This window comes from Rhinoderma darwinii, chromosome 4 (genome assembly GCF_050947455.1).
Source record: "Rhinoderma darwinii isolate aRhiDar2 chromosome 4, aRhiDar2.hap1, whole genome shotgun sequence".
NCBI classification, from domain to species: domain Eukaryota; kingdom Metazoa; phylum Chordata; class Amphibia; order Anura; family Rhinodermatidae; genus Rhinoderma; species Rhinoderma darwinii.
The window spans coordinates 311,191,286-311,213,153 of NC_134690.1; positions in this window are offsets into that span (position 1 = coordinate 311,191,286).

Here is a 21,868-nt window from a genome sequence, read left to right on the forward strand (position 1 = left end):
CGGACTTTACTGCTGCTGCAGGGGTCCAAGTCCAGACATCAGGACTGTCCGAAATGGAGTTTTTCCAGCTCTTTTTTTCGGACAGCGTTGTGGAAAATATTGTTGAGCAAACTGATCTCTGTGCTCAACAATTCATTGCTGTCAACCCTGGTAGTTTTTATGTCCGGCCATACAGGTGGCATCCCACCGACAAAGCAGAAATGCTTCAGTACTGGGGATTGGTCCTAAATATGGGCCTAACAAAGAAGCCATCGGTGAGGGCCTATTGGTCCATCGATATTCTGTACCACTGCCCCTTATACCACAATGCTCAGGGCTCGTTTTCAGGCAATCCAAAAATTCTTGCATTTCAATGATAATTCCCAGTGCCCCCCCAGAATGACCCAAATTTCGATCGACTCTATAAAATTAGACCCCTTATTTCCCATTTGGCCCAAACATTTGCATCGTCCTATACCCCATCAAGAGAAATTGCCATTGACGAGTCCCTGGTGCATTTCAAAGGAAGGGTGAGGTTCAGGCAGTATTTGCCCAACAAACATGCCAGGTATGGCATCAAGATCTATAAGTTGTGTGAGTCAGAGTCGGGCTACACACATACTTTTAGAATATATGAGGGAAGGGACAGTCAGATTGAGCCCCCAAACTGCCCACCGGTCCTGACCACAACTGGGAAGATTGTCTGGGACCTCCTGCACCCACTGTTTAATCAGGGGTACCACTTGTATATAAACAACTGGTATACAAGTGTACCCCTGTTCAAATGCCTGGCGGAGCAAAAAACAGTGGCGTGTGGGACGGTCCGCAAAAACCAGAGACAGCTCCCAAAAACCCTTCTCAGTCAACCCCTGCAGCGTGGGGAGAGCAGGGCACTCCATAGTGAAGGGGTCCTTTTTTTTAAATTCAGGGACAAGAAGGATGTCCTAATGCTAACATCCATTCATGACGACACCTGCTCCCTTGTCCCTGTGCGTGGTGCAACACCCACCACCACGTCACGGCCTGTCTGACCAGATTCTCAAGCCGTACAATGCCATGCGGAAATCAAAAATTTGGTACAAAAAATTGGCGGTGCACTTTGTCCAAATGGCATTGTACAACTCCTTTGTAATATACAGGAGCACTGGTCAGGAGGGGACATACTTGGAGTACCAGGAGAAGGTAATCAAATCCCTTCTCTTTGGGAATGTGGCAGAGGTAGGGGAAAGTTCTACCTCTGCAAGCAGTGATGTCCCCAGGATAGTTCCAGGACAGCACTTTCCTGGTGAAGTGCCGTCCACAGAAAAGAAAAGCGCCCCCAGAAAAGGTGTCGTGTCTGTGCCAAAAGAGGCAATAGAAGAGACACGACATACCAGTGTAACACCTGTCCCACCCACCCTGGACTATGTATAAAGAAGTGCTTCAAATATATCACACCTCTCTGGAGTTCTAAATGAAATTTGTATCTGCCCCTTTCAATTATAATTATCGTCCCTTTCATTTAAAATTACAGTGCCTTACCATAACCATTTCACCATTTAAAAATTGAACATCCCCTCCATAACAAAACTAAAAATACCCATTATACCCCTAGATGAATACCTAGGATTTGTAATATCGTGTAGTATCTGCACAATTTTTTAGGCCTATGCAAAAATTACATGTGCCCAAAAATCATCCCAGTAAAATAAGGCCTCAAAATCCTTGTGGTATTCCAATACTTTCTGGCCCTGCCATATGTCCAGCAACAGCAGATTAGGGCCAAGTTGGGGGTATTTCTGAACTCGAAATAGCCTGATAAATGTTGAGGTGCTTTTCTTCACTTGCATGCTCTGTGTCTGAAAAATCTGTCCAATAAATGAAGCATTTGTGAAAAAAATTGAAAATGTTCTTTTTCACACCACATTTCCACAAGATTCTGCAAAAAAACTGTGCGGTCAAAAAAGTGATGACACCCCTAGATAAATTCCTTCAGGGGTGTAGTATTCGAAATGGGGTCATTTCTGGGTGTTTTCCATCAATATGGGGGCTCAGAGTCTCTTCAAAGATCAAATGGAGCCGTTGAACCAATCATGCAAAACTTGGGCCCTTAAAATCAAAGGCTGCTCCTTCAATTCCAGGTACTGCCATGTGCCCACACAACATATTTGGACCACTTTGGGGGTATCTCTGAACTCGGTACAAATGGGCCAATAAATGTTGAGGTGTTTTTCTTCACTTGCATGCTCTGAACAATCTGTCCTATAAATGAAACATTGGTGAAAAAATTGAAAATGTTTTTTTTCACGCCAGATTTCGACTACATTCTGCAAAAAAAATGTGTGGTCAAAAATGTGATCGCACACCAAGAAAAATTCTTAGAGGGTGTAGTTATCAAAATGGGGCCATTTATGGGGGTTTCCCATCATTATGGGGGCTCAGAGTCTCATGCAAAACTTGAGTCCTGAAAAACTAAGGCTTCTGCTTCACTTCCCTGCACTGCCATGTGTCCACACAACATATTTGGACCACTATCTCTGAACTCGGTACAAATGGGCCAATAAATATTAAGGTGCTTTTCTTCACTTGCATGCTCTGTGTCTGAAAACTCTGTCCTATGAATGAAGCAGTTGTGAAAACATTTTAAATGTTCTTTTTCACGCCAGATATCCACAAGATTCTGCAAAAAAATTATGGGGTTAAAAAATTGATCACACCCCTAGAAAAAATTCCTTGAGTGGTCCAGTTTCCAAAATGGGGTCACTTTTGGGGGGTTTCCACAGTTTTGGTCGCTCCAGGGCATTGCAAATGCGACATGCACTGAAAACCATTCCAGCAAAATCCGTGCTCCAAAATCCAAATGGCGCTCCTTCTCTTCTGAGCCTTGCTGTAGGTCCAAACAGCAGTGTATTACCACATATGTGGTATTGCTGTAATCGGGAGAAATTGCTTTACAAATGTAATGGTGCTTTTTCTCCTTTATTCCTTGTAAAAATTTAAATTTCTATGTTTTTCCAGAAAAAAAGTAGATTTTCATATTCACACACTAATTCAAATACATTTTGCAAAACAACTGTGCGGTCAAAATGCTAACTATACCCCTAGAAAGATTCCTTGAGGGGTGCAGTTTCCAAAACCGTGTCACTTTTGGGGGATTACCACTGTTTTGGCACTACAAGACCTCTTCAAACCCGACATGGTGCCTAAAATATATTCTAAAAAAAGGAGGCCACAAAATCCCCTAGGTGTTCCTTTGCTTCTGAGGCCTGTGCTTCAGTCCGTTAGCACACTACAGCCACATGTGGGATATTTCTAAAAAGTGCAGAATCTGGGCAATAAATATTCAGTTGCATTTCTTGGAAAAAACCTTCTGTGTTACAGAAAAAAATGGATTACATATGAATTTTGGCAAAAAAAAAAATGAAATTTGTAAATTTCACCTCTACTTTGCTTTACTTCCTTTGAAACGCCTAAAGGGTTAAAACACTTTCTGAATGCTGTTTTGAATACTTTGAGGGGTGGAGTTTTCAAAATGGGGTGATTTATGGGGGCTTTCTAATATATAGGGCCCTCAAAGCCACTTCAGAACTGAACTGTTCCCTGAAAAAAAGGCTTTTGAAATTCTCTTGAAAATATGAGAAATTGCTGCTAAAGTTCTAAGCCTTGTAACGTCCTAGAAAAATAAAAGAATGTTCCAAAAACGATGCAAATATAAAGTAGACATATGGGAAATATAAAATAGTAAGTATTTTGTGTGGTAATATTATCTGTCTTCCAAGCAGATAGATTTAAATTTCGAAAAATTTTAATTTTTGCAAATTTTCTCTAAATTTTGATGTTTTTCACAAATAAATATTGAATTTATCGACCAAATTTTTTCACTAACATAAAGTACAATATGTCACAAGAAAACAATCTCAGAATCGCTTGGATAGGTAAAAGCATTCCAGAGTTATTATCACATAAAGTGACACATGTCAGATTTGAAAAATCGGCTTCGTCCTGAAGGCCAAAACAGGCTCAGTCCTGAAGGGGTTAATGTTGGAATGTTTTGATGTTAATGCAAATGAATTAAAATACAGATATTGTGAGACACAGGGTCTTGAAAATTTATGTACCCCCACTGTTCCCTATTTTTATATATAGTTTATTGGTTTGCAGTAATTAATATTACCAGATATATTATTTTCTGTTTTATTGAATAACTAATTACAATTGTTTTGTTTTTGTCTTCACACATGAGGCACGTGCTATAGTGCTGCCTAAATGTTATTTTTGAAAATGTGAGATGTTTTACAGGTAAATGGTTGCAAGTCATTTTAAAGATAAAATGTATTTTTGTCAGGAGAAAGTCATTTTTGTTCCAGGCTGTCGTGTATTACAGGGGGTTAAACTAGTGCCCCCCAGATAGAGTGCCCGATTTTATTATGTTGAGATATGTAGTTTTGAACTCTGCTACATTACTTTTGTAGAGTCCAAATAGGAGGGACTGGTGAAGGGACTGATCAGGTAGTTTTGTTTTGTGTTTTATTTTGTTTTGAACTAATGAATTTGGTTCTAGGAGGTCTAAAAAATGTGTATGAGACCTCAATGAGTAATCCAAATTAAATGTGTATGACAGTAACCTCAATTTTGAGGTATTTCTGTATAGATGGTTCCAGACCCTTCCAGAACGGTGAATATGGCACTGGGTATGCTGTGTTGTAGGCTCCACCTAATATGAGGTATTGTGTAAAAGACCATCCCCCTCCAGCAAATTTACACAGGAGGCGAGGTGATGTCACCCACAGATGAGTCTTTACAGATTTAGATGGGGCAAAACAAAAACAAACAAAAAAAAAATAATCGTCTGAACATTGTTTATTTTATGACAGATTTCAGTAACATAATTTGTTTGTTTTTGTATTAATCAGGTATTTACAGGACCTGGTGGGTGGGATTTACAAGTGTCCTGGATCATCAGATGAATGTGGAAAAATAAAACTCCATCCTTTTGAAATGTTCTATCTATATGTGACATGGGTTTCCAATGTAAATTTGTTATGTAGAGATATTTGATCATATACAGTATGTGCAGCCAGTTGTCAGTAAATTGGCTTGTCCCTGGATACAATAATGCCACCACTAGGTTAGGAGCAGCCTGCATGATGTGCGCACGGCATGACATAGGTAAAACAGCAAAGGTACCTGTGAAAAGTGCAGCCCGGCCAGATTACCCGTCCCAGCGACTGCAGAACATACAACTACCCGAGGTAGAAGTGTATGACAATGTGCTCGTGTGTGTAGACCTGTTCCCAGGGAGGCCTGAAGCCTGGCCGGCATCTTCCCCACTGCAGACGGTGTGTGTAAGTGACAGGGGAACAGTGTTATCCCAAGTATTGACCTGGTGTTTGTACAATGATAAGATGTCAGCAGTTCTCCAGATGTTATCCCAAAGTTAGTTTGTTTAATAACTATTCAAAAAGTGTTGTGGGAATATTAAATACTGAGGTTAAGTTTTATGTAAAGTTCTGGATCAGCCTTAGCAATGGATTATTGGAGGCATGCGTCAGATAAAAGGTACAGAAGCGGAATATTCCCATTTGAAAACATTTTTATTTATTTATTTTTTGTTGTTGTGAAAGGAAAATTCTGTGCAGTGTGTGTATGTGTATATATATATATATATATATATATATATATATATATACACATTGAGTATATGTATGTGTATATATACAGTGAAGGAAATAAGTATTTGATCCCTTGCTGATTTTGTAAGTTTGCCCACTGCCAAAGTCATGAACAGTCTAGAATTTTTAGGCTAGGTCAATTTTACCAGTGAGAGATAGATTATATTAAAAAAAAATAAAGAAAATCACATAGTCAAAATTATATATATATATTTATTTGCATTGTGCACAGAGAAATAAGTATTTGATCCCCTACCAACCATTAAGAGTTCAGCCTCCTCCAGACTAGTTACACGCTCCAAATCAACTTGGTGCCTGCATTAAAGACAGCTGTCTTAAATGGTCACCTGTATAAAAGACTCCTGTCCACAGACTCAATTAATCAGTCTGACTCTAACCTCCACAACCTGGGCAAGACCAAAGAGCTTTCTAAGGATGTCAGGGACAAGATCATAGACCTGCACAAGGCTGGAATGGGCTACAAAACTATAAGTAAGACGCTGGGTGAGAAGGAGACAACTGTTGGTGCAATAGTAAGAAAACAGAAGACATACAAAATGACTGTCAATCGACATCGATCTGGGGCTCCATGCAGAATCTCACCTTGTGGGGTATCCTTGATCCTGAGGAAGGTGAGAGCTCAGCCGAAAACTACACGGGGGGGACTTGTTAATGATCTCAAGGCAGCTGGGACCACAGTCACCAAGAAAACCATTGATAACACATTACGCCGTAATGGATTAAAATCCTGCAGTGCCCGCAAGGTCCCCCTGCTCAAGAAGGCACATGTACAGGCCCGTCTGAAGTTTGCAAATGAACATCTGGATGATTCTGAGAGTGATTGGGAGAAGGTGCTGTGGTCAGATGAGACTAAAATTGAGCTCTTTGGCATTAACTCAACTCGCCGTGTTTGTAGGAAGAGAAATGCTGCCTATTACTCAAAGAACACCGTCCCCACTGTCAATCATGGAGGTGGAAACATTATGTTTTGGGGGTGTTTCTCTGCTAAGGGCACAGGACTACTTCACCGCATCAATGGGAGAATGGATGGAGCCATGTACCGTCAAATCCTGAGTGACAACCTCCTTCCCTCCACCAGGACATTAAAAATGGCTCGTGGCTTGGTATTCCAGCAAGACAATGACCCGAAACATACAGCCAAGGCAACAAAGGAGTGGCTCAAAAAGAAGCACATTAAGGTCATGGAGTGGCCTAGCCAGTCTCCAGACCTTAATCCCATCGAAAACTTATGGAGGGAGCTGAAGATCCGAGTTGCCAAGCGACAGCCTCGAAATCTTAATGATTTACAGATGATCTGCAAAGAGGAGTGGGCCAAAATTCCATCTAACATGTGTGCAAACTTCATCATCAACTACAAAGAAACGTCTGACTGCTGTCCTTGCCAACAAGGGTTTTGCCACCAAGTATTAAGTCTTGTTTGCCAAAGGGATCAAATACTTATTTCTCTGTGCACAATGCAAATAAATATATATAATTTTGACAATGTGATATTCTGTTTTTTTTTAAATATAATCTATCTCTCACTGGTAAAATTAACCTAGCCTAAAAATTCTAGACTGTTCATGTCTTTGACAGTGGGCAAACTTACAAAATCAGCAAGGGATCAAATACTTATTTCCTTCACTGTATATATGTATATAAAGAAGAAAAATTAGTTTGCATGTATCACTTCTAATTATTGCTCAATGTGAACGTGTGATGCAAATATGTTATTTGTTAATGTTTTTCTTCAAATTAATTATTTGATTAAGATCAATTAATGATTATACAATGAAAGCTTGTTCTCCACAGGAAGAGTCCAACTGGGAGCGGAAGGCGTGAGAACCAGATTCTAACAGAATGTGGACGGATAAAGGAAGGTAAACCGGTAGCACCCAAGGCATTCTTGATGGCACTTGTATTGATGGCGTGACCTCACATATGCCCCAATACTGCAAGGATCGATGTGGTAAGATCTAATTGGTATGTCCCAGGCTTTACAGCTGATGCTGCTAAATTCTGTTAGAGCTGTTTGATTTGCCTACAGAACAGTCCTGGCAGCCCGGTGCCACCCTTATCATACATGCCTCCCACAAACCGAACCGACCTTGAGAGGCCTTCCCATGCAATACAAATTAGAGTAAGAAAACTTGGTTTGCGACATTTGTCAGATAAACATGTGGAATCTGTGTATATTTTTGTGAGTTGGAGATGTTCCAGGCAATCAGCTCAGATGATTTACAAATCCTGCTGAAAAGAGTAGCACCAAGTGAAAATGAAATGTACCCAGTAACCACACATCTTCTAGGTGCCCTGTCCAGTGGAACAGAGAAGTTTTTCTTATATAAAGGTGTTTGTTTGATTTAGTTTAAGGGCCTGATATTGTTATTGTATGTACTTAAAACGTTGATGATATCATCAGATCAGTATTTATTTTAACAATTGACAAGGGTTGGGGGTCCCCAGCAAGTGCGAGTAAATATGAACTAAAAGACTTTTAACATGATGAACTCCATCACTGAGATGCAGCAGGCACAGCCAGAGCCAGTACAACGCGTTTGTCATGAACTGACGGCAGTGTCACAATTCCAAGCAGCCGCCCAGACAAGTAACTTACCGGAGGAAGAGGACAGATACGGAGGGTTTGTGGTAGTCACAATAAAACTCCACTAATCCGTCTACGTGGGAACTCACCCCAGGCTCACAGCCTGAGGTGCTATGTACAGCCCGGTGACGTAAACTAAAAGAGATGGTGTCTGAAAGATGAGAAGGATCAAACCAAGTCCAGAAGGTTTTACCAGAGAAACGCAACACAATATTTATTGCCCAGATTCTGCAGTTTTTAGAAATATCCCACATGTGGCCCTAGTGTGATAATGGACTGAAATACCGGCCTCAGAAGCAAAGGAGCACCTAGTGGATTTTGTGGCCTCCTTTTTTTAGAATATATTTTAGGCACCATGTCGGGTTTGAAGAGGTCTTGTAGTGCCAAAACAGTGGAAATCCCCAAAAATTGACACGGTTTCGGAAACTGCACCCCTCAAGGAATTTATCTAGGGGTATAGTTAGTATCTTGACCCCACAGGTCTTCTGCTATATTTATTGGAGTTTGCCTGTGAAAGTGAAAATCTACTTTTTTCAGAAAAAATATAAAAAAATATAATATTTGCAAGGACTAAAAATAAAGAGCACCCCAAAACTTGTAAAGCTACTTCTCCCGATTACAGCAATACCCCATATGTGGTACTAAACTGCTGTTTGGACCCACGGCAGAGCTCAGAAGGGAAGGATCGCCATTTGGATTTTGAAGCACAGATTTTGCTGTATTGGTTTTCAGTGCCATGTCGCGTTTGCAATGCCCTGGAGGGAGCAAAACGGTGGAAACACCCCAAAAGTGACCCCATTTTGTAGACTACACCCCTCAAGGAATTTTTCTAGGGGTATAGTTAGCATTTTGACCCCACCGTTTTTTTTGCTGAATTTAGTGGAATTAGGCCGTGAAAATGAAAATGTTTAATTTTTACAATGAATAAAGGAGAAAAATCACCCCAAAATTTGTAAAGCAATTTGTCCTGATTACAGCAATACGCCATATGTGGTAAGAAACTGCTGTTTGGACACACGGCAAGACTCAGAATGGAAGGAACAATATTTGGCTTTTGAAGCTCAAATTTAGCTGGAATGGTTTTCAGGTGTCATGTCGCATTTGCAAAGCCCCTGAGGTACCAAAACAGTGGAAACCTCCCAAAAGTCCCTTTAGGGGACTGGAACGAGCGATCATTAGGTCGCTGGTACAATACACTGCAGTACTAATGTATTGCAGTATAATATTATTTTTACAGGCTCCTGTAACAGCGAGATCGCTGTTCCTGTCCATTAGTCCCGGGTGTCAGCTGTAATACACAGCGGACACCTGCAGAATATGGAGCATCGCATGAGCCCGCTCCATATATAACCCCCCGCACCACAACATGCTATTAAGTCGTGGTGCACGAAGGCGTTAAAGCGCAGCGGATGGTGCAAAGTGAAAATTAACATTTTCCACTGATATGCCATTTTAATGCACAATATGTTGTGCCCAGTTTGTGCCACTGAAGACAAATACCTCATACAATGTTGAGCGGGTTCTCCCGGATATAAAATATCATGTATGTGGATGTAAGCTGGTGTTTGGGCATGCTGTGGGGCTCACAAGTGAGGGAGCGCCATTAGGCTTTTGGAGCGCAGAGTTTGCTTGGTAACTGTTCTGTTTGGGGTTTTGCTGGTATTTCAGTTTATGATGTGGGGGTATGTGTAAATTGGGCAGAGTACATCAGGACATAATAAGAGGGTATAATAATTCCGTAAATAAATAATAATCCGCAGATATGTGGCCAATGTCGCACTGATAAATGGCGCCCGATCTTATCAGCTTTTGGACACTGCACAATTTCTGTCGCTATATTCTGAGAGGCAGAACTTTTTTATTTTTTCTTCACCGGAGCCGTGCGAGGACTTATTTGTTGTGGGACAATCTGTAGTTTTCATTAGTACCATTTTAGAGTACATGTGATTATTTAATCACTTTTTATTAGATTTTTTTGGCAAGCAAAGTGACAAAAAAACAAATTCTGACAATGTTTTTTGTCTTTTTTTTTTTACACTTTTCACCGTGCGCTATAAATGACATTTTACTTTATTCTGCGGGTCGATACGATTACGGCGATACCAGGTGTATATAGTTTTTTTTATGTTTTGTGGCATTTGCGCAATAAAATCACTTTTCGAAAAAAAAAAATTTTTTTCGTGTCACCATATTCTGAGAGCCATAATTTTTTTGTTTTTCAGTCAAAAAAGCTGTGTAAGGGCTTGTTTTTTGCAGGACAGGTTGTAGTTTTTATTGGTACTATTTTAGGGTGCATGCGACTTTTTGATCACTTTTTATTCTATATTTTTGGAGGGTTGATGACCAAAAAAATTGTGATTCTGACATTGTTTTTTTAATTATTTTTTTTGCACTGTTCACCGTGCGGGAAAAATAATATTATAGTTTTATAGTTTGGGTCGTTGTGAACTCGGTCATACCAAATATGTGTACTTTTTTTTAACATTTTCATTTTTTCCCTATAATAAATTAGGAAAAAAGCATTTTTTGTTTTTGTAACTTTTATAACTTGTTTTTACACTTTTATAAAACATTTTTATTACTTTATTTTTTACATTTTACTTGTTTTACTTGAAGACTGGCAGCACTGATCGCTGCTATAATACATTACTCTACCTAGGTAGTGTAACGTATTATAAACTGTCAGTGTGACGCTGAGAGTCACACTGACAGGACGCTTATGAGGACCGGCCTCCGGCTGGTTCTCATAGGCTGCTGTGCATGGCAGACCTGGGGGCTGTTGTATGGCCTCCGGTTCTGCCTTATAACCAACTGCAGCACCTGCAATCGGTCCCCGGGAAAGTTTGTTGTAGCAACAAATTTTCCAGTTTGTTGTAGTAACAAACTTTCCAGTTCATTGCTACAACAAACTTTCCCTGCGATCACATGACCGGGACCTGAACCAATTAGGTCCCGGTCATGTCTCCGGGACCAGAGGCAGGGGTTAACAGCGCGATCCGGATGTCAACGCTACTCTGAGACACCCGGATCGCGCTTTTAACACCCACCGTGAATTCACGTCGGCACTGCACAGAGCCCAGCAAGCGCCGACGTGAATTTACTGTGGGCGGCCGGGAAGCGGTTAATCAGAAGACAGGAGAAGAAGAGGACGATGATGTACAGGACTTGTCAATACCCAAACTGGACATTGGTGATGGCATCATATTAGTTGTGGCCCTATTGATATATTGTTTGAGTTTTATAATCATAATATATCATTTCTGTAATTTAATATGAGAAAAAGGGGGGTTTGTGAAGGATTGTTTATTTGCTTATATTCTCTGTATGAAATTACATTATGAATTATCAAGCAGGATGCCAAATTACTAAGATATGTATTATGTGAAAGTGATTATAATAATGTTTCAATTATTTCGTTTCGTGCAGCAGCCATCTTGTCTGGAGTTCCCATCTTGGTTCTTTTGTAGTGAATAAGAAAGACTGTTCCTTTAACACAAGTTATGTGGATTTCATATGTTTTATCTTTGACCTTGGTTCCCATACGAAGCTTGCAGAGAAGGAACAGGGAGTGAGAAGGGAGGGTGGCAAATATGCATGTGGGAGAGCCATCTTACGGGAACATTGTGCCCAAGAGAGATAAGGCCACCTGCAAACCTGATGTGTGAAGAATTATAATGATGTATCTGGGATGTACGTTATGGTCTGCTTTTTGCTGAATAACAAATATTGTCACATTGTCTCTGATTGGTTAACCTCAAGCCTACACCCCTTCTGAATGATAGTATTATTGTTTGAGTTTGGAAATAAACCTTCAGAGGAGTATTTTGAGCATACCAGCAGCGTCTGTGTGTTTTCTTCTCCTCTCTCGATATATATCGGTATGAAATATCCTGATTAGGATGCTGAATAAAGTGCCTGGCCTGAGAGTCTGTTGGACTCTTCTGAATTTCAGTCTAATATATTTTGAGCCGTTGACTTCCACGACACAGGACACAGGGAAAACTAACGAGGAACTTGGTTGAACAAGCATGGATGTAAGGAAGGAGGAACCTTAAATAGGAAGTCTTTCGAATTAAGGCGCGCGCTGGCCCTTTAAGACAGAGCGAGTCAGCGCGCGCGCCCTCTAGTGACTGCAGCCGCACATCGAGGATGACGGCCGCGGAGGGAGGTAATGGATGCACTTACCTGATGCTGCCCAGGGCCAGCAGAGCGTCCGGATCAGGTAAGTGGAGCTCGGGATGAGCATGCGGTAATGGAGGGCGCAGGAACCGGAGCAGAGGCCATGGGGGACGGCGCAGCAGCCGTTACAATAGTAAAGAGTGGCATCAGGAAGGGCCAGCTGCCTTCTGTCACTAGCACTAGCTGTCAAAACAGTTTTAGATATACGGTCTCTCCTGGAATTCCAGACCAAGTCTAGGGGCCCTTTTAAGCTCTGTTCACATCTGTGTCAATATTTTCGTTAATCTGTTCAGTCATAGAAACAAAATAACAAACATAGTGGGTTGTTTCTTGGCGCTGATGCCAACACCATCCAAACTGACCCTTAAAAGCTATGTAAACCATTGAAATTATATATTTTTTTAAGAAGAATATCTGTCAGTGTGTTTTGTGCAACTTTCAAAATGCTTTCTATTAAAAATGATTTTAACTTTTTGAGATACAGCTGCTTTGTATTCTGTATACTGGAGCAACTGTATCTCGCGCTGAAACTTGTATCCGTCAGGTCAGCGGCACTGCCGTTTCAGTGACAGCAGATCCTGCATGTCTGTCACGCAATATTGAGCTGTTACCCATCACATCAAGGGTATGTGCACACACACTAATTACGTCCGTAATTGACGGACGTATTTCGGCCGCAAGTACCGGACCGAACTCAGTGCAGGGAGCTGGGCTCCTAGCATCATAGTTATGTACGACGCTAGGAGTCCCTGCCTCTCCGTGGAACTACTGTCCAGTACTGAAAACATGATTACAGTACGGGACAGTTGTGCTGCAGCGAGGCAGGGACTCCTAGCATCGTACATAAGTATGATGCTAGGAGCCCGGCTTCCTGCACTGTGTTCGGTCCTGTACTTGCGGCCGAAATACGTCCGTCAATTACGGACGTAATTAGTGTGTGTGCACATACCCCTAAGTTCATAACTTAGATGTAGGGCCAGTTCACATCAGCGTTCTCTTTCCGTTCAGGGGTTCCGTCGGGGGTTTCCGGAAACCTCAGATGGAACCCCTGAACGGAAAGCGAACGCTGAAGTGAACCGGCCCTAATCGATAAAGGGTGATCTGCTGACACTGAACCCATCAGTCCTGCGTATCTAGCTGTATCTAGCGCTAAAACAGATACAGCTTTCAGCGCTAGATACAGCTGCTCTGTATACAGTATACAAAGCAAAAAGATTAAATTATTTTTAGTAAAAAGTATTTTAAAAGTTGCACAAAACATACTGGCAGACATTAAGTGTACATAGGCCATGGTCTGTAAAAAGGTTCCTGAAAGGCCATATTGGCATAAGGCCCAGAATATAAACAGACAGCTAGCTGGCATAGGTTTGATTTTCGGCGCATAGACGGCGACTTTGGTTGGGATACAGATTGCGGGGCTACAAATCACAGTGTATTCACAGCATTGTTCTGGCTGCATCGCAATAACTAAAGTAAATGTGGCCACGTTGCAACCCTCTGGCTGCAGCTAACGACACATGACAGTAGCAAGAACTCCTACAAGTTTAAATTTCTTGCAACTGTAGTGTCATGGTAAGGCCCTGTTCACATCTGCATTTGGGTTTCCGTTGTTCTGCTCCGTTAGAGGAGCAGAACAACGAAAATGCCGGAAGTGCAGGCTCCGTTGAACAACGTAGACTATCTTTGCCCGATGAAACCCATTGACTTTAATGGGTTCTGCCAGGGTGTCCGTGGATTTACCGGAAACAATAGGTACACCACACTATTGGTTCTGTTAAAAAAAAACGGAAACCTAGCAGAACGAACGCAAACTGAAACAAAACACATACCATTGAAATAAATATTTGAAACGGAAACAATACTTTCTGTTTGTTTTTCTAATGCCTCGTTCACATCTGCGTTGGAGGCTCCGTTAGGACCTCTGTCGCACATCCGGCTGAGATTACCAGAGACAATAGCACAGAAATCCGCTCATCTGTTCCGTTCAACCTTTTCATCAGAGGAACAGATGAACAGAAAGCTAAACAGAAACAACCATTAAAATCAATGGTATTGCAAACTGAAAAAATACTTTCAATTTGTCTCTACGTTCATCTGTTCCTGTGACGGAACAAATGAATGGATAGCCCAAACGGAAGGCAAACGCTGATGTGAACAGGCCCTAAGTCTTCATTCACATATGCATTCAGGATTTCTGTTGCTCTGCTCCGTCATACGAGCAGAACAATGAATACCTGGATCTGCCGGATCTGTCCACATGACAGAATCCAACGGTGCCTGATGGAACCCTATGACTTTAAACCTAAACATCTGTGTTGGGCTTCCGTTTGGCTTTCCGTTCATCTTTTCCATCAGAGCAACAGACAAACGGAAAGACAAATGGAAAGTATAGTTTCCATTTACATTTACCATTGAATTCAATGGTATTGTTTTTGTTTAAATTTGCATTAGTTTGGCTCCGTTCTGTTAGGTTTCCATTTTTTTTGATGGAAAGAATAGTGTATGCTGCGCTATTGTTTCCATAAAAGAAAAAAGGGAAACCTAGTGGAACGAATGCAAACTGAAACAAAAAACATACCATTGAAATAAATATTTGAAACGGAAACAATACTTTCCATTTGTTTTTCTAATGCCTCGTTCACATCTGCGTTGGAGGCTCCATTATGACCTCCGTCGCACATCCGGCTGAGATTACCAGAGACAATAGCACAGAAATCCGTTCATCTCTTCCGTTCAACTTTTTCATCAGAGGAACAGATGAACAGAAAGCTAAACAGAAACTATAGCTTCCGTTTGCATTAACTTTGATTTTAATGGTAATGCTTCCATTGCAGTTGGTTTCCGTTTGTTTCCGTTCGGTAGAATTTCCGTGTTTTTCAAGAAAACAATAGCGCAGTCCACTTGGTTATTGTTTCCATGAAAAAAACTTTACGGAACTGAAACAAACGGAAACCAACTGCAATGAAAGCATGAAATCAATGGTAATGCAAACAGAAGCTATAGTTACCATTCGGCTTTCCGTTCATCTGGTTCTCTCACGGAATGGATAAAAGGATTACCCCAAACAGAACCCTATGGTGATGTGAACAGGCCCTCTCAGATGGTATCAGTTTGCCTCTGTTCCGCTAGGTTTCCTTTTTTTTCACGGAAACAATAGTACATCACACTACACTATTCTTTCTGTGAAGGGAACGGAAACTTAACGGAACGGACGCAAACTGAAATCCCAAAAATACCATTGAAATCAATTGTATTGCAAATGGAAACAATAATCTTAGTTTGTCTTTCCGTTCATCCTTTCCTCTGACAGTACAGGTAAACGGAAAGCCAAACGGAAGCCCAACGCAGATGTGAACAGGTACCCGGAGCCTCCAACGCATATGTGAACAGAGCATTGTGAGCCTCTCATCAGACTGGCTTCTGAAACGAAATTTCCCCCATAGCCGTTAACCCCTTAGTGACCACCAATATGCCTTTTCACGGCGGTCACTAAGGGGCCTTAGACTAGCCCACTGCCTCTTCATGGCAGCCTAGTCTAAGTCCTGCACGTGTGCCCCGTGCAGTCTGGGGTGGGCACTCTGCTTTCTGATGACAGCTGGGCACCTGCTCTAACGGTAGCGATCAAATTTTCCTTTGATCGCGGCCGTTTAACCCCTTAAATGCTGCGGTCAATAGCAACCGCAGCATTTAAGTGGTTTACGGAGGGAGGGGGCTCTCTCTGTCTCCCATCGGCGGCCTGCAAATGCGATTGCGGGCCTCCGATGGGGTACCATGGCAGCCAGGGGTCTAACAAAGGCCCCCATGCCTGCCCTGGCTATATGCCTATTTGGCTGTGCCAGAGGCATGACCTAGTAGATTGCCTGTCAGTTTTAGGCGCAATGCACATGTTGCGGTTTTGCCAGCATAGTCAATGAGATACCAGGAAAACTCATGTACATGCTGCAGTATTTTTATGGATGGAATTTGACCTGGGGTGCGGACTTTAAAATGCGTAGCATGTCAATTTATCTTGCGTTTCCGCTTGCGAATTCTATCTGCCTAGTGCACCAAAATCTGCAAAATGAAAACGCAGACTTATGCAGCAAAACAATGAAAAACACGCGTTCTGGTGGGGTTTTTACCTGCGAATTTCCTGCATATTGCTGCGGTTTTGGTGCATATTTTCTGCAGCAAAATATGCAATGTGTGCATGTATCCTAAGGGCTTGTCCACAGCCAAAATTGACCTGCGGTGCGTATTTTTAGGACCGCAGCATGTCAATTCCTGCTACGGAAAGTGTCCATAATTGCTGCGTTTTTAAGAGGAGATGTCTCCATCTCCTAACATTGGGAAAAACGCAGCAAATTACGCACCATTTTCTGCCGTAAAAACCGCAGGAAATGGTGCATTTTTGCCGCAGCGGAAAGCCTTTGACTTTCAACGGAATTGCTGCAGAAATTATCTGCAACAATTCCATTGTGTGTGGACATCGTCTTCAGCCGCTGCAGATTCGGATAAACGTCCTGACACGGCTGGATGCGATGTCTGTTGAGTCTTCCATTGCTCCGGTGAAGGACCTGTGGGAGGAAGCCCGCCACAATGTGATCTCGCGAGATCACGCTGTGCAGTGAAACAAGCTAGGCATGAAAGAAGAGAAGTGTATGAGGCTGATTGGTCAGCGTCATACACTGCTCTTTATAACGCCCACTTGGTAAAAAGGTAAAAAACGCCCAGTTGGTCATTAAGAACTAATTAGCATAAATCTAAAATTGTTTATAACTTGCTAAAAAATTATAGTTTTTCAAAATAAAACCCACTGTTGTTATATACATTACAGCACCGATCAGATTAGGTAGGAGATAGGGCATTTATAATCTGGTAACACAGCCTCTTTAAAAAAATTATAATTAAATATTACAAAAAAGAAAAAAAAAAGTGGTTTTATTTAGTAGAAGTATAAAAAAAGAAATAAAAATACACACATATGGTATAGCCGCAACCGTAATGACCCAAACAATTAAGTCAACATGTCATTTAAAGGTGAACGCCGTGAAAAAAACTCTGCAAAAAACAATATCGGAATTGCTATCTTTTTCCAATGCCCCCAAAAAAATAATAAGAAAAGTTAATCAATAAGTCCCATGTACCCCCAAAAAAGACCAATGAAAACTATATCTCGAATAGACATCGCTTTCAGCCAGGACGCGTTGTCTATTCACAATCCCAACACTTTGGTAACGTTAGTGTGGGACTTAAAGTACAGCAAGTATAATCTCGTGAGATCACGCTGTAAATGACAGCACAGCGTGATCTCAATGTGCTGTGTGAGTAAGTGACACACAAACATTACCGAAGTATCGGGATTGTGAATGGACATCGCGTTCTGGCTGGAAGCGACGTATATTTACTGTCAAGACACTTCAGTAACGTTAATGTGTGAGTATGTGACTGCACATCTTGATCTAGCAAGATCACTATGTGCAATGTAAATGAATGGAGAGAAGTGTATGATGCTGAATGGTCTGCGTCATACACTTCTCTCCACAACGCCCACTTGGTCAAAAAGTAAAAAAAGAAAGTTAAATAATGTGGTGACAGAGCCTCTTCAAGGTCTAAAATAGGCTGGTTAAAAAAACGGATCCATCAAACAAATGGCAACTGTTCAGCTTTTCCTGATGGAGCAATAAACAGTTGTCGGATCTGTTTTCAAACGCACACTAGCGAATTATGCAAACGGATCTGGCAAAACTGTCATTGCTCCGTGTTCACATCAGCACTTACGTTCATCGGTTCTATTTGACCGTTCCGTCGGAGGAACCGATGAACGGAAAGTTAAACGGAAACTATAGCTTCCGTTTGCATTACCATTGATTTCAATGGTAGGCTATGGTTGACACCTGTGTTGTGCCATTCCGTTGCTCTGCTCCATCAGAAGAGCAGAACAAGAGAATAACGTAACGAACGGTTCCATTGCACAATGGACACCGCCGATTGCCCACGGAGCCTATTGACGTTGGGTGTGTTCACGGAAAGGCCAAAGGAAACCATAGCTTCCGTTTGCATTACCATTGATTCATAACTCCCAACCTTCCCGGATTCAGCGGGACAGTCCCAGATTTCGGGCGGTGTCCCGCTGTTCCGGGCGGTCGGTGGTATGTCCTGGTTTCAACTGTATCTGCGTCCTCAGGACGCAGATACAGTTGAATCCAATGCTGAAGCAGGGAACCGTCAGCTCCCTGCTCCAGCATTCAACTATGGATTCCTGGGCCAGAGCAGCACAAGCTCTCTGGTGGGGACTCCTGTCTTGGGAAAGCCCTTGACGTCACTGTCCATATATGGACAGTGACATTAGGGGAACCTCCTGGCGCAAACACCCCCGGCCAGAGTGTTGCCGACACTCTGACCGGGGATTCCGTTCCTGGAGAAGCCCCTGGCATCACTGTTCATATATGGACAGTGACGTCAGGGGCTCTTTCTGAAGTGGAATCCTCGGCCAGAGCGTTGCCGACGCTCCGGCTGGGGATTCCGACATTTTAAAGCCCCTAACATCACTGTCCATATATGGGACAGTAGGGTTGCCGACTCTAGGGCCAGGAATTCCGCTCCTGGAGAAGCCCCTGGCATCACTATCCATAATGCTGGTTCCTACCATCCCCAAGTATACGTAGGCTTAGTCCCAGTTCTAGGCGTATGTGCAGCGTAGGTTCCCACCTCATAGAGGTCGCCTTGTCATGACAGGTGGGCTCACACAATTTGATCAAAATGTGCGCTAAGAACCTCCCTATTGTAAGTAGATTTAGCAGTAATGCATATTTATTTATATTTAGTGGCTTAGGTGGCATTAGTGTCTGCAGAGTGCTGTCACCATTTTCTTGTGTGCTGTATAAATTTGCAGTCACTGGCGTTCTTGCAACTGTATACACGTTTGGTTTCCTGTTGTTGGAATGTGCTGTTCACATTTTTGTGTTGTTTATGTGATTCATATATGTGGGGTTAGAGACTGCCTCCATTTTTGATCTTGCACTCCTCCCATTCTGCCCTGGGTGATTTTAATTAGTTTAATGCTGGTTCCTACCATCCCCAAGTATATGTATGCTTAGTCCCAGTTCTGGGTGTATGTGCAGCGTAGGTTCCCACCTCATAGAGGTCGCCTTGTCGTGACAGGTGGGCTCACGCAATTTGATCAAAATGTGCGCTAAGAAACTCCCTATTGTAAGTAGATTTAGCAGTAATGCATATTTATTTATATTTAGTGGCTTAGGTGGCATTAGTGTCCGCAGAGTGCTGTCGCCATTCTCTTGTGTGCTGTATAAATTTGCAGTCACAGGTGTTCTAGCACCTGTATACACGTTTTGTTTCATTTTGTTGGAATGTGCTGTTCAAATTTTTATGTTGTTTTTTTTTTTTTTTCAAATCTGTTTTTTATTTTCAAAACCAAACAATACATACGTAGAGAACTAGAAGAATAACTGTGCCCATGTGCAACATGGGTATTACATACATCACAAGATTAATAGCTTTGAACAGCTGTACGTTGTCTCATAACAAACCTTTCGGATATATGGCAGTACATATTCATATCAAGACAAATCGAGGGCACATCAAGGAAGGGAAACAGAGATGAGGAGGGGGGAGGGGGTGGTTTATAAGGTTATGCAACCTACAATCAGTTGTCAAGTATCACCTATCAGGCTCAGTTCAAGCAAAAATTCTCACTAGGAGCCACATCTTAGGAGGAAATGTGTGCGTCAGCAATCAATGTGCACCGGTTCTGTATCTTATCCATGGTTTCCATATGTTTGAAAATTGTGTGTGAGTGTGGTCTTGCCAACTGGTCAAGTCCTCCAAACTACATATTTGATGTACTCTATCCAGCCATTGTGTTTTCGTTGGAGGTGCCATCTGGAGCCAGCAAAGGGGGATTTAATATTTAGCTGCCGCTATTAAGTGGGTTGCTAGATGCGCTTTAGTGGGTTTAAATGACTGCGAGGGCAGCGCCAGAGCTATCAGTTCTATGGAGAGGTGAATCTCAGAACCACAAATCTTGTTAATCTCTAGGGAAACCTCTTTCCAGAAGTCTGTGACCAGCGGGCAATACCACCAAATGTGGGACAGTGTTCCCACATCCCCTTGACATCGCCAGCACATTCTAGAGGTTGATAGGCCCAGATGGTACAAGCGCTCCGGCGTCCTGTACCAACTTGTTAACAATTTATAGTGGTTCTCTTGGAACTTGACACACCTAGAGAACCCATGAGAGTGTCTTAAAATCCATTTTTGCTCCTGATCCGTGAACTTCTTGTTTCAGGTGAGTCCATGCTCAGTAGCATAGGATATAATCTAGATAGTTTGCATTTAGTCACTGACTTAGTGAGGAGTAGTTTCTCTAAGTCGCCTAGGTCACTGTTGCCTTTCTGAGAAGAGAGCAATTTCGTGCAAATATGTTGTATATGTGTCAGTTGGAGAAAGTTGAGTGAGTTCGGCGATACCAGCGATCTAATTTTAGCAGGTGAGGGGACCGTATTAGTCTCCAGTAAGTCCGAAATGGTAGTTTCACATAGTAAACCCCATATGTCATCTGGTGGGGGGTTCCCATGCTCCATAGTGTAAGGCAACAGGGAGGCAGACATAATCGGCGAGGACGTCAGGGGGGGGGTGTGCTCCTAACTCTGTGAGATCTCCAGACCGAGAGTGTTCCCTTTAGCAAAGGGTTCTTAAGTGATTTTAGGGTATGTTCACACGACAGCGTCCGTAACTGCTGAAATTACGGGCATGTTTCTGCCTGAAAACATCCCCGTAATTTCAGCCGTAATGGCATGTGCAGGCGCTTGAACGCCGCGTCCATTACGGACGTAATTGGCGCTGCTATTCATTGGAGTCAATGAATAGCGGCTCCAATTACGGCCAAAGAAGTGACAGGTCTATTTACGTGCCGTCATTTGACAGCGGCGCGTAAATATACGCCTCGTGTGAACAGACAAACGTCTGCCCATTGCTTTCAATGGCCAGATGTTTGTCAACGCTATTGAGGCGCTATTTTCGGACATAATTCGGGGCAAAAACGCCCGAATTACGTCCGTAATTAGTGTGTGTGCACATACCCTAAAGTCCCCTTGGTCGGCTAGCCACAACATTCGTATAGATTCCCTTCCCAAGGGTGCTGTCTCAGGCGCTACACACCAGGCCATCTCCCCAGGCAATATCAGGTCTAACCATCTCTGCAAATGAATTGCCCTATAATACACCTCCACGTCCGGTAACCCCAAGCCGCCTCTATCCCTTTTTTGCGATAGTGATTTATAGGACAAGCGGGGCCTGCGTTGGTTCCACAAGAAGGAGGAAAACATACGCCTCACTAGTGTAAAGAAGGACTTAGGTAGGTATATTGGAACCATGGTCATTACATACAAAAGTATCGGCAGTATGTATGTCTGTAAAAGGTTTTTCCTACCCATCCATGACATGAAGGGTATGT